Genomic DNA, 17,065 nt, shown 5'->3' with positions numbered 1-17,065 from the left:
CGACACTACCTTTCTGTGAATTTTTACAGGCGGAAAACTTGAGATATTGGATCTTTTCAAGGTATACTGCAATTAGAGCTAGGCCGATCACCTATTTTGCCGATCATCTGCTGCCGATCTTCTGAGCCGATTAGAGCCTTTCAAGTACCTCTGATTACACGTTGCTTTTGATGGATCACTATAAACGGTGAAATATTCCCAGACAAAACTACTTTTGACATGATTACTTATAAATCACCGCACACACACTTAACTGCGATAAAATGTAATAAGGTCAAACCTAATCACAACTCCCCAATCTGTGATCCGTGTGTGCCGGTAGACGTCAGTGATGAAAATTTTATTGCCCTTCCTTCCCCCCAGTGCCGCCAACAAACTTTCAATAATTCCCGATTGTAAGTCAATTTGTGAATACGAAATTCTACCAAATGGGGAACCAAACTCTTCATCAACCAGGTTTTCATACAAAAGAAAAATAAGCTCTATTTCCTGCTAATTGGGATAATAATATTAATTTCGCTAAACAAAACTTTCAATAGGCCATATTTAGCGAGAAAAAACTAAATAGATGAATTCCCGAAGAGGTAGTTGTTTACTGATCATGAGACTACTAGCGCCATTAATCCGTACGAATTCCGTCGCGCGACGCACGTCACTCTAATCTCCGGCGTCACATAACTAACCCAAACAACAGTCGCCATTCGCCATTGTGGTAATATTAACCGTAAATGGTAAACAAATACATAATTTTCGGTTCGTAAATGATAAATATTATAATGGAAAATTATTTTACCAAAAGTACCGTAAATATATGTGGAATTTGATACTTACGTATGTAACTGTTCAATGTTTATAAAACTTACGTTATTTGTTTACTTTATTGTTATATTTTTTCGTGTGTGGTTAGTTTTAAATTATTAAATCCTATTATTTTTCGATGAATAATTGAATTTTCTTCCCGAAAAGTACCGTAATCAAACATGGAAAGTTGTCAGGTATAGGTAATTATTTAATGTTATAAGTTTGCAGTAGGAGACCAATGATAGGCTCAAATAATCGGCTACGTTTTGCCGATCATTATGATCAGCAAAATTAACAAAATCGGCCGATTATTACAATCGGGGATCAGCATCAGCCCAGCTCTAACTGCAATGGAATTCTTCCCAGAGAATAGCTCTTTGAAAGGTGATATTAATCATAAATAGTAACATTTGAGCCCAAAGCTGTTTCTGCAGACTCAATAATTTTTACAAAAAGTATTTTCAAAATTTATAAATGTCTTCAAACTCTGAAATAACCCCTCCTTTCATGTGACCAGGTTAAGACTTCAATGTTAAGTTGGTAGTTCTTTTTTTATAGTTCTCACTGTGAATGGGAGTTTTGATAGCATTTGTTTATTTTTTTAGAGAGGGTCTTCACTTCAATCGAAGAGGTATTGAAGTATTCAAGGACACATTAAGAAACTTTAAGGAATAAAGGTAAAAGTGCCTTTTGAGCATTGTTAAGATGAACATTCAAATATGATTTTTTTTTTGCAAGGAAACCCCTCACCATGTGTTGGGTCTGCAAATTATATTGTATAGTTACAAAGTTAATTTATTAATGTTATCAAAAGTTTTTACAATACAAAAACTTCAGTTAAATAAATTGAAGAAAAATTAAAACTAAGAAATTATGCTAATAAATATATATTATTTAAAAAAAGTATTAATTTTGTTACACAAAATTACATTATAAATTTCCTGTAATAATTATTTTAACTTATCTTCCTTTCAATTTGTTATTACAAAAAAGTTACCGATTAATTTATTACTTTTTGTACTAATAAATGATTACATATATTTGTGACAATTTATGTGGTGACACTTTATGTTCTGTTTGATTACAGGTTTTCATAGTGTAGCACTGCAGACCCCAGCCCTCATCAGCTTCATATGAATATTTTTTAAGAAGGATGAACATTAAGTTTTAGTTACACATGTATTATCATCCAGACCAACATGTAGATCTGTTTTAGTAATTTAATTTATGTTATAATTGTGTTTTGATATTTACTTTCAGTGTTATTTTTGTACCAATTTGATTCTAAATGGAGTGAATTGAATGTAACCTCTTGTGGCCCAACAACATTTGTCATCAAAATTACTCTAACAGTAAAGTTCGCACGAAAGAGACAACTTTTTAGTTGCAGGGAAAAACAGTGTAAAAATTCTCAACCTTACCAGTATTGTAGAAAACATATTTTCCTGATGTCCTCAAATGTGGACTTAGGACATAGATGACAAACAACTACATGTAAACATTGAATTTAATAATTTCACATGGTTATGCTATTTCAACAAATAATGAATGCTTTCCTTGGCTTGGTGCAGTGACCACGTGTTTAATTGTTATTAATTTATTGATACAGCATTAAAATGTCGGTCGAGGAGTATGTGTCCGAGGGGAGTTCGCTTGTGCGTAGGCTAAGTGAAGAAAGTGAACAAGGAATACCCACGAAAGTAATGATGAGTGGTGATATATTTGGCGATGACACACCGACGGGCGTAAGTATGGTTCCAGTAGGCATAGATTACAGTCTAATCGCGCAATTACAAATTTTATTTTTGAATATACATGCCTTCAAACATGGCACTTCATTACACTCTGGAACTTTCAAGTGGTATTTTTAAGGGCAAATTATTAGGCAAGAACCTAGTAACAGTCAACTAGTAGCTAAAATGCATTACAATGATAATTTTTATTTTTAAATATTATTTTTAGCGGTTGGTTCTTATGTCTTTTTTCCACCTTGCACTTATGCTGCCTTTCCTGTGTTTTATTGCACAGTACCATAATTACGGTACGTGTTCCGATCTGAAGCTGGGATTCGAAGCTAACTTTACCTCAGTCAGATGTCGTGTATGTTGTGCTAAACCGACAGAGATATGTCTGATAATTCGGGAAACTGTGGACTCGCTAACGCCTGTTAAATCACCTGCCACCATCTGTAAATAGTATTTCACATTGCACCGATATGTGCCTATGCAAACCACAAATTAAACACCACATACTGAAGTGCACATAGGCTAACCTAGACAAAGAGTGAGAGATGGTATTATTGTAAACAAAAGGTATTGGTTAGTAACTATGATTTCTGACTGCTTACCTGGAAACTGCCTGTTGCGTAAAATCGTAAAGCAATTAGCAGCTGCAGGACAGGCAGTAACGGTAATCCTCGATGACTCCGTGGTTCTTCAAACACTAGCAAAGGCGGAACGACTCTGCAAGCCGCCCTAAAAATACTGTTAAATAGTGTAGATGGCGGGCTAGGTTAAGTTAACTTCTTTAAAAATATTGTAATATTGTGATAATGGTAGTGGGTGTTACGTTTTATAGATTAAAAATACTGTGAAATGTGTGGACAGTAAGTTAGGTTAAAGACATTGAAAATATGTTTATTTTATAGTATTTTTATTGCATTTAACCGAACCAACCATCCAAATTATTTTCTTTATTTTTAATGTAGCTAACGTAACCTCAAACAGTTAAAAATGTTAACTTCTGTTAAACCACTAGAATATTTTAATGTAACATTCAGTATTAAACATAACATGAATTTGGCATGCAGATCAACTTTATTATGTTAATTTAACTCAGTTACTTCCAATAAGTAACGACATACATTAAGTATTTTCCTAAACCATTCAGTATTATTTTGCTGTTTAGTGATTGATTGATTATAATCACATAATCTTGTGCCGGCAGCAAGAAGACATTTGAGTGCCGTCATCGACAAACAAGAATTTTCCCTCCTTCCTCCTCTCCTTCTTATTTTCCCCTCCCTGGTGGTCTGTGCTGCCTCCCCTCCTTTTCCCCTACTCCAGTCTTCTCTCTGCGCATGCGCTCGAGCGTTTGGTTTCCCTGGTAGTTGCAATGACTGTTTGACGTTCTTCTTATTTCAGGTTTGAATGAGGTAACATGTAACTAATTGGGTAGCAGGTAGTACGCTGTCTCTGACGTGTGTAGGCAGCACGAAGGGGGAATGTGATGGATTAACTTTGGATTAGGTTTTTTCTAAATTGGTTTTCGGATTGCCTTTGGAAATTTTGTTTGGCTTATCATTAATTACGTGTAGGAATCATTTTGTTTCATAATGTCGCTCAGTCGTTTTGATTGGCTGTGTTGCCTTTGCCCAGTATTATCAATTTTATAGGTAAACTTTAAATGTTCACGAGTGGTCGGTGTATGGCACTCTCTATGTAAAAGGAGTTAAATAAAACTTTGCGAGTTAAATGCTTTAATATAACTGTATATGTGGTGCATTTACCAACGCCGCAGTGTCGTAAATATGTAATGTTAGTAATATATTTGTTTTATTGTATTGCAGTTTGCACTAACGATAGTTCATGAATCTATGACATAGTTCGGTTAGGTTAGGTCGTCATGTGAAATATTTGTTGTAACCTTTGTCAGATGCGGTAATTGTATCAGGCTTCTCTCTTTCGGTATAAATTTTTATCAGTGTATTAATTGCTCTTGATATCGCTCTTGCATAGTTGAGATTGTATGTGTGAATCTAGCGAATTATTGTATTGCATGAATTGTTCAGTATATTGCATTTGCATGATTTAAAGGTTAGTCATTGCTATTGCTACTGTAATAACGAGTCTTATTTAGTGATGTTAAGCTTTGTTTGATCATGATATGCAGGAAACATTAGTGTATTGCCTGAATTGTTCAGTATTTTGCATCTGCATGATTTTAAAGGTTAGTCATTGCTATTGCTACTGTAATCACGAGTCTTATTTAGTGCTGTTAAACTTTGTTTGATCATGATATGCAGGAAACGTTATTGTATCGCATGAATTATTCAGTATATTGCATCTGCATGATTTCAAGATGAGTCATTGCTATTGGTACTGTACTCACTTGTTATTTTCGCTGTCATTTTCATAGTTGCATTTTACTTGTTTTGAACTAATAAATTTGTTGAACGAACTTGTGTAAATCCTTTGGAACGTATTATTTTGGTAAGAGTTCACATGTCCATTAGGCACCATGCTTATTTAATGTTCTATTGCTGTTTTATTTAAATTAATTGATAAATACTTGTAGTATTCCCCGAGGTTGGTATAATCTTACCAAATACACTAGACACTAATGCAGGACAGCTTCAAGAATTTTGTGTGAAAGCATGGTGTTGTTGTCACATCAGTCCGGTAGATTGCCAGTATGAATAATACATATGTTAAATACATGTGGTTCCAACATTGGGACATCAAAAATTAACTTTCTTTTCTCTTGGAAAAACCTTTTTCAAATCTTTATACAGTTTTATGGGAGATATAGCCTCGAATTCTATAGTTTTTAAAAAGAAGTTGATATGTTTGACACCAGATAATATTATATAGCATTTGTAAAATTATCTATAAAATGGTTTTGTAGTTATGAACACCTTTTGTAGAAAGGTTATTTTTCGCACTCTCAGCTGTGTTGTTAGTATAGAGTTGTCCGGTATTAGTCTTTAGGGCCAATTTCACCATGCGGTCGTTAAACAATGTGTTAACTAACGGTTGTTTAAAGTTAACACTCCGTTCTTAAACAACCGTTAAGCTTTTTCATTTCACCACGCATTTCTTACCATTGATTAGTTACACCTTGTTTTAAGTTTTATTCGCCTAGAAGATTCATATAAAGAAGGCGGTGGCGATGCTATATTGTTACGTATGTGTTGCAGCTTGGTGTGATGTAAAATAAAGTGCGCTATTGAAATTTAATATTTGTTTTGAAACATGGGTGAGAGACGCAAATGTTCTGTTAATTTTACTTCGTATGAAAAGGAACTGCTAGTTGAATTGGTTCAAGAACACGCGAGTACAATAGAAAATAAAAAAACGGATGCCGTTACAAATAAAGAAAAAAATAAATCTTGGGAAATTGTGACGAAGATATTCAATGCTTCAAGCCCTTCCACCAATCGCTGTAGTGATGCTTTGAAGGCGTGCTACGAGAATTTAAAAAGACAAACGAGAAAGGTAGCTGCAAAGGAAAAGTTGGAGATATTTAAAACAGGTATGTAGCAAGGTATTTGGGTATGTAGTAAAAATTATTGTTATATTTTTTTGCCGAAAATATAACCTAGAAAGTGAAGAAGTACTACTCAATTAGAAGTTATTTAAGATATAAACTTGATACTGCTTTCAAATTAATATGTATATATATATATACCTATACTTGTAAAACAACACTTTAAAAAACCTTTAATTAAAATAATGTCTGTTTTTTTTCAGTACCTACTTACATTGTAGGAATGATAATAGTATCAATTTGATAATAAAAAAAAATTAGGATCATAATTAGTTTAAAAATCACAATATTTGGTTTTGTGCAGTATCTTCGACTTGTTAAATTAAAATAGCAAAAAAGGTACCAAAGTATCAATTGTGCTGGGATCATGTCATAAGGACTGAGGGAGAAACTTGGATTCATGATACAGAACAAGAACTATTCTGGAAAATCACAAATCATTTCTGTATTGTTTATTTGTGGCAGCAAAATTGGACAGATAGTACCGCATCCACACACGAATCCTGAAAAATTTTTAAAATACTACCAGGTAATTTGTAAATTTGGTTGATTTTATTTTCTGAAATTACCTACTGTAAACACAAAGGGGATACCTAACTAATATCTGTATGCTTATTTACAAGTTTGATTGCCTACATTCTATAGTCTTAAGTGAATCTTTAGCAATTGTACCTGAGCCAGTTATCTATTTAAAATTGAGTTAATGTTGTTAAGGTGGCACATTTGGATGGCACACACTACCGCTTTTTCTTCCGGAAAGAAATACCACGTGGGCTGCGGGATGATTTGTATTTGGAAGGTCAGAGAAACTTGTTAATTGAGATCTGGAAAAACTGGTTGTCAGAATTTTGTAATTTAAAGCTTGTTGTAACCCTGTCACAGTTTATCCTTAATTAGGTAGTGTAGCAGAGGCTGCTTTCAAAAATACACATGTTTAATGTCAGACTGTTTTCTACCCTAATTGGTTTTATATTTCTAGTGAGTATTGTTAAATATTGTTCAGTACTCACTTGGAATGGATTAACAAATTAGGCTAGAAAAACAGTCTTGGCCCTGGCTACAATATTTAGACATTAAAACATTATTTGCCTGGTCTTCATAACTCTCCATTATAGAGTTCTTTTAGGTAGCCCACGTGATTTTCAAAATGCTGTTTGAGGGTATAATTAAGAAACACATGTAGTTAGTGAAAACACCATTTAAAATATTTTGAACTATGTATTTTATATTATGAGAAGAGCACTTACACTAGGAAATTACTGGAAAAATTTTTCATTTTCCAGGTGGAGGTGTTGCTAATGTAACTAAACCAGATAAATTGGTGGAGAAAGTTCGTGAAGTAATTGGCCCCAAAATAGACGGTCTTACAAACCGTTTTGATTCTGATGCTGAATATACAGGTGACAAATATGTGAAATAGTTTTCTTGTGTGTAAATTTATTTTGGAGACTTCACAACAAATACAATTAAGACCTGTTACATGACATGGAAATGTATCATGGACCCACAACATATTTTAGTTTCACTGTCCGTCTGTTGCTTCCACAAAGCACTAGGCATATAACATGGCAAATTGTGCGATTGAATTTCACTATTATGAAAATTTAATTTAATTGAATAAAAAATTATGTGTGTGAGGACATAACATAAACCTCGAAGTAAGTAGATATTATTGTACTTGAAACAATTTTTATCTTATTTAAAATGTACATGAACGTGGTTAACACATGACATAACGCAAATGGAACAGCTGGGTTTTGTCTGCGTGTGTGCCATTGTAAATATGCGTTCTGAAATATCTGCCTCCATTTTTGTGATCCGTCGTCGCTTCCATGTCGTAGGACAAGCTATTGAAGGCTATAAAACTCAATAGGAATTACATAAGAATGTGTGGCTTGCACTATCAACTTTTTAGTTAAAAATTATAAGTTGGGAATTTAAAAACTAATTTAATGATGCCAATGTTTGTACTTCATAGCCTACTTTAACTTTCAGTTAGTGATAACATTTTGTTTGGATAGCATTGGGTTTTTGTTTTTTTTCATTTATAAAAACATTTTTGTGTATGCATGTAATTCTGATAAGCCACTCTTTTTCTGGAAATTTTTTTTTAAATTTCCAAAATGTGTTTAATTACTTACTAACATGTTATATAACCTTCTCTAATAAGTAAAAAAACATCACCCTATTAGGATAGGATTTATAAAAGTGTCAATATTTGGGTTGGGGGGGGGGGGACCATTTTGGGTTTAATAGGTTTTTTTTAACTAAAAATCCTTCAGAATGATCCTATTATTCAAGTTATTCAAACATAATTATATTAATAAGTGAGGCTGTAGTGACCTAAAAGAGTTGACGGAGTTTTAATTAATTAGTAATTTTAATCTATTTAAATAAAACAGGTTAGCAATTGTAAATTATCAAATTTGCTGTTAAGATGTTTAAATACAATTATTAGTAATTTCTGTTTTAAAGTTTTAAACAATAATACCAGCTGACATATTTCTTTTAATTACACATTTTGCTGCTTTGTTGTATTTTTTTACAATAATGACATGGTATAAGTGAGGAGGGAATTCTAGCCTTACCGAACCTTGTCTTTTAGAAAACAGTAAAATTTAGTAATTTCAGTTTTTCTTTATATATATAGTGTGGTATAGTTTTCTGAGTTGGTTTATAATTCTTTTATAGCCATAACATTCCCCCATACAGTGATGTCTGAATATAAATCCAGCAACAGCCCAGTGGAAAAGCCTTGTGAAGTGGTCATTGATGAACCAAGTTATTGTGAGGTGGGTTCAATTTACTTATTTCTTGTGGCTGTGATGGCCATGGCGTGCTAAGAGGGAAGAAAAAGTGGTTGCGAAGAGAGCATGCTTTTATAAAAGTGGTTTAAAAATGTAATTATTACATTATAAAATACATATGTTGGGACATCCATAGTTATTGTTTATGCCAAGACATGAGAAACCCTTTACATTGGTTTCCTTGAAATTTAGTTATGTTTATTTTCATAACATACATAATTTATAATAGATATTAAAATGATTAGAGTACCATTATAATTGTGGGTATATTTTGTATAAAAAAAAGAATTTCCTTAGCTTGTGATATTCAATAAGTCTTTGGTAAGTGATTGTAAGAAATGTTTAGATAAAGATAACACTCCGTCCTCCGGCTAGCTCATACTTAGGACGCAGAGTGCACATTCATACATTTGCAGAATAATATTCAAAAGTTTAGTTGTTGAATAAAAAGTTGTATTTATTAATTATCCAAAGATAACTGAAATAATGTCTCTCGGACAACAAGCTGCTTTCTAAATTGTTTTTATTTATTTAAATTCTTCAAATCCACGAGAGAAACACACACACATCTCCGCCCGCCATCTTGCGACAATGAAGCAATAAGTACACTTTAAGGTTATAGTCCTTACTTGACGAATACAAAACAAAAACAACTTATTTTACAGTTCAGAGGTACTTTGAAATAAACACTGATTTACTATTTATAACATCCCAGGGTGAAACTCTCACCCCTGGTACGTTGCCGACGGATACTTATCGCCGGAACGATGGCCGAATTACTAGCACATCGTTGAGGGCTTCACCTACGACTGTGGCTCCAAGTTTCTAATTTAAAATGTCCGAAATAAAAATTCAAAATACAAAGGAAAAATACTTGAAAGCGCAATCCATGCATAAAAACCCATCTAGAATATTTAAATTTATCCCTGAAAAAGCAAATACCTAGGCCTAGTTAAGTAAACGTACCTTTGAACGACTTTTCATTAACAAAGCAAAACACTCATTAAAAAAGGCATAAAAACATTAATTAAATATAAAACATGTTTCTAAAACATGTGGCAAATGTACAAAACGTTATTAAAAGGAATAAAAGGCTTTAATCATTCCGTAAAAATAAATAATCCACAAATAACGAAGTTTTCTGATGATGCAAAGTTGTTTAAAGAATGTCTTTCAGAAACAAACTGATTTAAAACTTGTTTTTTTTTTTTTTTAAATTTCCTTTTTACAAGTCACTGGGTTCGCCATCTTGCGACCACGACAAACAAAAAATGCATGCTGTCCCCTAAAACCAGATTGTACCACCAAAACAACTTGCAGCTTTTAGATAAACACCATGTTCCTGTTCAAAGAGAGTGAGTACTTGAGAAAAAAAAACCTGTTTATTACATCCCAGGGTTACTAGAAACTCCCGCTACTTGCCAATAACCGAAGTCTCAGAATGAATGAAAAACACATGTATGTATCTTTTTTGGGCAATCACAGACTAGTCTACAAAATTGTAATGTTAATGTAAAAAAAAAATTAAAGTTCGGTGCCGCCCAGACCATAGCCACTATATTTTCTCCCCCTATATTTATGTGATAGTATTTTTTAGGTGCTGCTCAAAACACAAACTAAAGGTCCTGAATCTCAAACTACAAATGAACATTTTGCACACACCATCTCGTCACCACTGTTCTTCCTGGACAAAGCTATTGAGATGACTATATTTTTGACGAATCACAAAAATACCCTAGAAAATTACTAGCCATCTGTGGTGCCTGGCAACAAGTTTCGGACAATCTTAAAGTTTCTATCCCATGGTTTCCAAGCTCCCTACCTCTCTTACACAGGAAACGATAAGCTAGTTCAGATAACCAGTATATTGTTTCACCCCATAACACCAGTGCTTTTCCTAATAAAGAAATCATCCAAGAAAACAATGTACAATGGAAGAACCTAACCACGCATTTTATGAATAAATAACTTATAAGCAAGGCCTTAAACAATTCTAGAAAACCCATTAAAAATAACTGCATAAATAGTAGAAAGTAAGAACCACTTTAAGCTAATTATTCGCCATCAAGCAAACAATTACAAATATCTACAATGCATGAAAAAGCATAATTCACGATCATGAAATATACTGTAGTCATATAAAGACATTCTTGTAAAGCAATTATAAAACATTATAATTTCCTGTTCGCCTTGTTTTACAGAACTTGCTACTCTATATATTGATCTATATATTTTTTGTGTACTGCAAAATACTGTGAAAACTGATACATTTCACAAAAAAATGTAGATTTGTTAAAATTATTTGTTAACAAATAAGTGATTGTATGACTTCATATTTACATATTTAACCCCTAATTAATCACACGTAAATTATATTCTGGTACACTGTATTTTAGTTCAGCAGTATTATGAACACAATAAATTCTGCTAATTTCATCAGATATCCAAAACTTTTCTTTGGAGTACCAACATCTGTTTCATTTAGGATATATACAGTACCTAAGTACACTGCTACTGTGGCACACTGTGTTATATTGATTGTAATCATCTATTTATACGCCGTTGAAACTATGGCATTCTCTTCTCTTAATAGCCATCACAATGGTGTATCTATTTGGAGGTGTTGTAGTCCAAGGTTGTTGATATTTGAATTTTTTGTTAATTGTCCATGTGACAACAATAATACAAATAATCTTTTGTTTTCAACTTTGAAATGTCACAATAATATTCTGTGTTTTGAATAATTAACACCTATTTTCAGTTACTGTTTAGCGAGACAGTAGCGGAAAATCGTTGTTGATTACTTGTTGCATGTTCAAAATGTTGCTTATTGTATGTTTTTGATAATGAAGTCTCATTAAAATACCTAAAAACATGATATTTATATTGCAAAATTGACTTAATCTCAATAGTAAACGCTAGTATACGACAAACTCATGAGGTATGTGATATCAAATATCTGGAAGCAAACAAATATTTGTTATATTGAAGTGTTAAGTATTCAAGATCAAATTCAATGTGAATTATAAAGCATTCGCTTTCGAAAATTTGAATATTTGCACAGGCCTATCAATTCTAAAGAACTTCAAAAAAGTGTAACTTTATTGTAAACTAGCGTAGTTTGTTACATCTCTAAGCTAACGTGTAACAGAAGCAATTATTTTTTCTAGAATGTTTTCACAGTGATTTTGATTTATTTTCAGGCAATCGTGGAGGTGATTTCACCAAAAGAAATAGAAGACTGGTCACAGTGGACCCCAGACAATCTGCGGAAACCGGTGTCACCTGCACTTGCAGGGAAGCCTGCATCTTCAGCACCTTCTGTTTCATTGATGCATTCGCAGACAATTCCGTCTGAAGAATTGCCTTCTCAAAGAAAAGTGGTGTCTACTCCGCATCGCCCATTGTCTCGCCCGAAAAATAGAGGGATAAGACCGAAGTCATCTCAGGCAATTCTAGATGAGGCTAAATTGGAACTAGCCCATTTAGCAAAAAAACATGCAATTGAAGAAGCAGAAATGAGGTCCAAATTGTATGCTGAAAGATTAATACAAGAAAAGTTGCATACCAAAATACTAATGTTTGAGTTGAGGCAGAGAAAAAAGAACAATCATTGAGACATAGTGTAAATGTATTCCTTAAATTTTAACTTAATGTACTGTAAATAAAATATGTTGATGTATTTACTCCTAATTGATTAAAATGTCAACTCCTATTTTACGTCACATCAGATTAAATGTGGTCAAGTCCATTTAAAAAAAAATCCTTTTCTGTTTGCTGTGGCATCTTCTATTCTGGCAGTCTTGCTCACACCAAGCTGAAACAAAACAAATCTTTAACTAGGAGGTGCAGCCACATTCATTGTAGGGTTAACATGAAATGTTCATTAGCAACCTACAATGTGCTATGAACAAAATATCTAAATTGTCTTTTATTCTTCAGAATGTTGATCTTAAATTTTGTCTCAACATTTGATGATAAATTACTTGTCTCAACAAACCCGCAAAGTTGGATCTGTGTTCTTGAAATATAACTACACTCAATATTACATTGAATTAGATAGTGTAATGCAAAGAACTCTACTATTATGGCCAGGCACTCACATCTCCCACCCGACAAGGTTGAACTAATTTTCTTTTGTGATTGGGTAGCTTCACACAGTACATAGCAGTGGGCCACTGGATTTTCAACATCTTCCAGTTTTTTAAGCAAACATTCCTTGTTGCACACCTCATGAGTCAGCAATGGCTCCAATGTTGACTGTCAACATAGATTAACTTGAGCTGTGACAACTACTTGCTAGACCGTTTTGTCATTGTAAATGGCGTAAAAATTTATGTTAAATGTCACCGATGACTTTATGGGCTTCATCTCAAAATGTGTGACCAACCCTGTTGGATTATGAATGTGATCCCAGATTAAAAATTTTTTATAGGTAGGTCATATTATTTGTTACAAAATTACAATTCAAAATATTTTTATCAAGTTTGTAACTACCTACTCTTGCAGGGCATGGGTAATTTGCGTGCCTGCTGCGTTCCATCGATGGGGTAACAGTTTCTCATCCTCCATCCGGAAAATTAAAAACAGCTAATTCTGAAGATTCGGGTCAGGATAATGGGACAAACATATTCAATTATTGGATTGACATCAGTACTTGATTAGTGTGCAATTTTCAATATAATCCAATGTTTTAAAGAGGGTGAAAATCACGTTCAAATATTCCATTTCTTTCATAGATACAGATGAAGGTAATGAAAGCATGTTGAAAAATTGTGCACACATGTAACTAGGGATGGGCCAATCAAATCCTCCTCAAATACCATCAAATCCTTAGTACTTGAAGTATTCAATATTCAAAAACAAATATCAGAAGAAATTAAAAGAAGTCAACACTGATAACCTGTGAAGTTTATTACATAAATTTTTTTTCTTCATACCTATCCTGTAACCATTCCCCAAAATATTGTACTTTTAACATGTAATTTTGCAAATCAAATTACTATATTGATTCTATAAACTTTGTTTCTAAAAACATAGGCCCTATTTAAAAGGTTTTAAACACCCTGGTTAAAATTTTTTTACTTATGTACATTTTTTTTTTACCCTTGACACCTATATTTGGATTCGAGTAGTATTTTGGAGGTACTCTCTGGGATTAGAATTCGATATTTGGATTCAAGAAAATTGGGATTTGACCCAACACTAGTTGTAACACACTACCTTCTAAAGTAATTTGAAATCAAGGCACGACGAACAGCATCTTTCCGCTGCCCATCCTGCAGTCTGCCCCGAGTGATGTCTCCTTCTCCCAGAAGTGCTGCCCAGGGTGCAGGAAGCATTAAGTCTGGGTCATCTGGTGGCAAGTCTTCACCAGCTTTTCTCAAAATATTGTGCAACACCACAGTTGCTATTATAATAGCCATGGTATTGTTGAGCTTTACGTTGATGCCTAAAGACAGCACAGGAAACCGGCGCTTCCAGCAACCAAATAAACGTTCCACAGTATTTCTGGACCGTATCTGTGATTCGTTGTACAGCCGCTCCTCTTCAGTTATTGGATTTTCCAGTGGTGACAACAGATATGGTTTGCTGGGATAGCCACCATCAACCAACAGCACAGCATCTCCATACCGTCTGTCTTCAAATAGTGCATGGCGATAGCAGTTATTGAAGATAGTACTATCATGTGTACTTCCTGGCCATCTTGCCACAATATCCGTGAACTCAAGGTCAGCATTGCAAATAGCTTGCACATTCAAGGACAAATATACTTTCCTATTCCGGTATGTCTCTGCCTCCATTCCACCTACACAAAATTCATGAAAACAATTTAGTTCTTGAATATCTGGAATAGTGACTGGCGTAGAAGCATGTAGAAGAATTTTCAAATGTTTATCCATTTACTTAAATCAGTTCATTAAGATACACTTTTTAAAACCTGACTACATTTTTCAGATATAACATAGAAGGGCACACATTTTGTGGTTTTCAAAAGGTTGAAAGGTAAGTATTTGAGATGACTGTAAGGTGCGTATGAATGTATGTTTAAAATATGTGATATATAACCTTGTTGGGTTCATCAAGTTGTGCGACAACTGCAACAACATTTTGTTATGGCCCTTACGTTGTGTGCCAACTGTAAATATGTGTACAGTATTATAACTGTGCTGTTGACAGACAACCATTTCAATCAACTGTAAAACAAACTGTTTCCTCTGACCAGAGATCATATACAAGCACTGTCCTCTATGCACTCCAAAACTTCATAGCTCCGATGATAAATGCAGGAACACATTTACAAAAAGTCGTATATAAATCTTCAAATTATTTTAGCACAAAAATATATATATATATATGTGTGTGTGCACACGCATGTGCAAGTGCATGTATTTAGTCTACAGGCAGAATATTCTCACACTGCTTATTAGGGTGCATATCCCATGGGTGCGTCACTACCATCAGGGAATATAAAAATTAAAATTACCTTTTTTTAAAAAACCCATTAGAACTCAGATAAATGTGAATAAATATAAACCAAAGATGCCACTAGTTCAAAAGGGTTTTTTAATTCACTTTTATTCAACCAACAATATCATTTCGATAAATAATAACTATGGAAAGACTGGGTTAAGATCCTAATGTGAACGAAGTATCAACAATACAGTAGCCATTGCCTACCTAAAAATTATAGAAGCTGTAGCAACAAGCTAAATAATTTAAATAATAAAATAGCAATTAGTACAAACATTTTATTTTTGCATGTTTATTTGGTGTTTTGTGATACAATTCATCAATTACATTGGTTTCTGATTCGAAAATTAATACTGTATTTTTATATTTTACACAATGGTTGTGGCATAATGCTGTACCAAGGAGGTAAAGAACACAGGTCACAAAATTGTATTTTTCTGGATTGATTTGTTTCAAATTTATTTTCAAGGTTCTTTGGTTGTAACTGGAATTTCTTTATGAAAATTAAATATATTAACAATTTTATTGTTATTGGTATTCTTTATCACAAAACAATACTAAACTAAAATTATTACTTTGCAAATTATTTTATAAAAAAAATTGGACATAACTCCTTTGCTTCCAAGATACAGAATAATTTTACAAAGCACTTATTGTTTAGCTAAATCAAAATGAATCACATTATTTTCACATGTAATTTCACTAGCCAACACCTTTTGTTTGTATTTTTTTTTTCTAATAAGCTGGAACATTCAACATTTTTCATTTTATATTTGAATAGTCACTATTACTAAATAAAAAGCACCTAGTGTTCTCACCTGGAGACATAATCCTCACATGTGTACAGTCCATTGCACCCAAAACTTTAGGGAAACGAGCAATGTTGTAGAATTGCAATTGTGTTTTCCGAATACTCTCTTGCGATTCTGGAAAACTGACATATTGTGGTCGAAGAGAAGCAATTGCGTTGCTGACTCTATGGATGACTCTGTGGGCTGTTGTATAACTGATTCCAGCAAAGTCACCCGAAGTTAATTGGGAGCAACCAGTAGCATAATATCTCAGTGTTACCAACAACTGATTCATTGGAGATACTGCAGCATTCCTTAAATTAAACATACATAAGTTTTCAACATCAGAAGAATTGAATAGGCAGTCTGAGATGATCAAGGAGCTGGGATAGGGAACATTACAGGGAAGGAGAGTAGATTAGAATACACCTCTGATTGAACTTCCATTCTGTGGCCGTAAGTCCTTTCTAGGTAGAGAAGCTGGGAAGGCTGTAAAATGGTAATCGTAGGATAACAGCTGACAAATAGGTTACACAGAGAAGGTGAAGAGAATAAAATACCACCACTGGAAGAAACATAATATGTGGAGGTGAACAGAACAGAGAGAAAAAAACTGGTTTTTAGCAAGGACATTGCAGGAGTGGGTAAAATTCTTACGCCATGGCTTTTCGCAAATAAAATAATAAAATTCCAAAAATTGTGCTTTTCGGTAGTCCTACAGATGTTCCTATATTTACCTTTAAAATAGCGTTTGCAAGTTCCTAGTGGTTTCTACTGTTCTTAGGTTGCATTAGGTAGCCTGTGCAGTGATGCAGCTGCCTCCACTGAGCTTTAGCATAGCAACTTGGGAAACGTAAGATTCACATCAGTCTATTTTCTTAAATGTGGCTTTCCTCAGAAATAACTAATGTTTAAACAATCAGC

At 33.6% G+C, this 17,065-nt stretch overlaps 1 protein-coding gene and 1 long non-coding RNA gene across 3 annotated transcripts in view; one reads left to right on the top strand and one right to left on the bottom strand.

Annotated features, from left to right (window-relative positions):
• The window catches only part of LOC134527858 (piggyBac transposable element-derived protein 3-like), a 72,646-nt gene extending 60,167 nt beyond the window's left edge, over positions 1 to 12,479 (top strand). For both annotated transcript variants that reach the window (XR_010074302.1, XR_010074301.1), the window contains exons 4-7: positions 1,407 to 1,478; positions 1,889 to 7,469; positions 8,761 to 8,861; positions 12,080 to 12,479. The gene's annotated coding sequence lies outside the window, so the exon portion shown is untranslated. The remainder of the gene's footprint in view (positions 1 to 1,406; positions 1,479 to 1,888; positions 7,470 to 8,760; positions 8,862 to 12,079) is intronic.
• On the bottom strand, positions 9,383 to 15,829 carry LOC134527859 (uncharacterized). Its single transcript, XR_010074303.1, has 2 exons — positions 14,100 to 15,829; positions 9,383 to 12,693 (listed from the first exon to the last, which is right to left on the bottom strand). It is a non-coding gene; the product is annotated as an uncharacterized LOC134527859 (long non-coding RNA).
• Positions 15,830 to 17,065: the final 1,236 nt, after the last annotated feature.

Source organism: Bacillus rossius, chromosome 1, assembly GCF_032445375.1.
Source record: "Bacillus rossius redtenbacheri isolate Brsri chromosome 1, Brsri_v3, whole genome shotgun sequence".
NCBI lineage: Eukaryota > Metazoa > Arthropoda > Insecta > Phasmatodea > Bacillidae > Bacillus > Bacillus rossius.
This window is presented reverse-complemented; position numbering and strand designations above follow the sequence as displayed.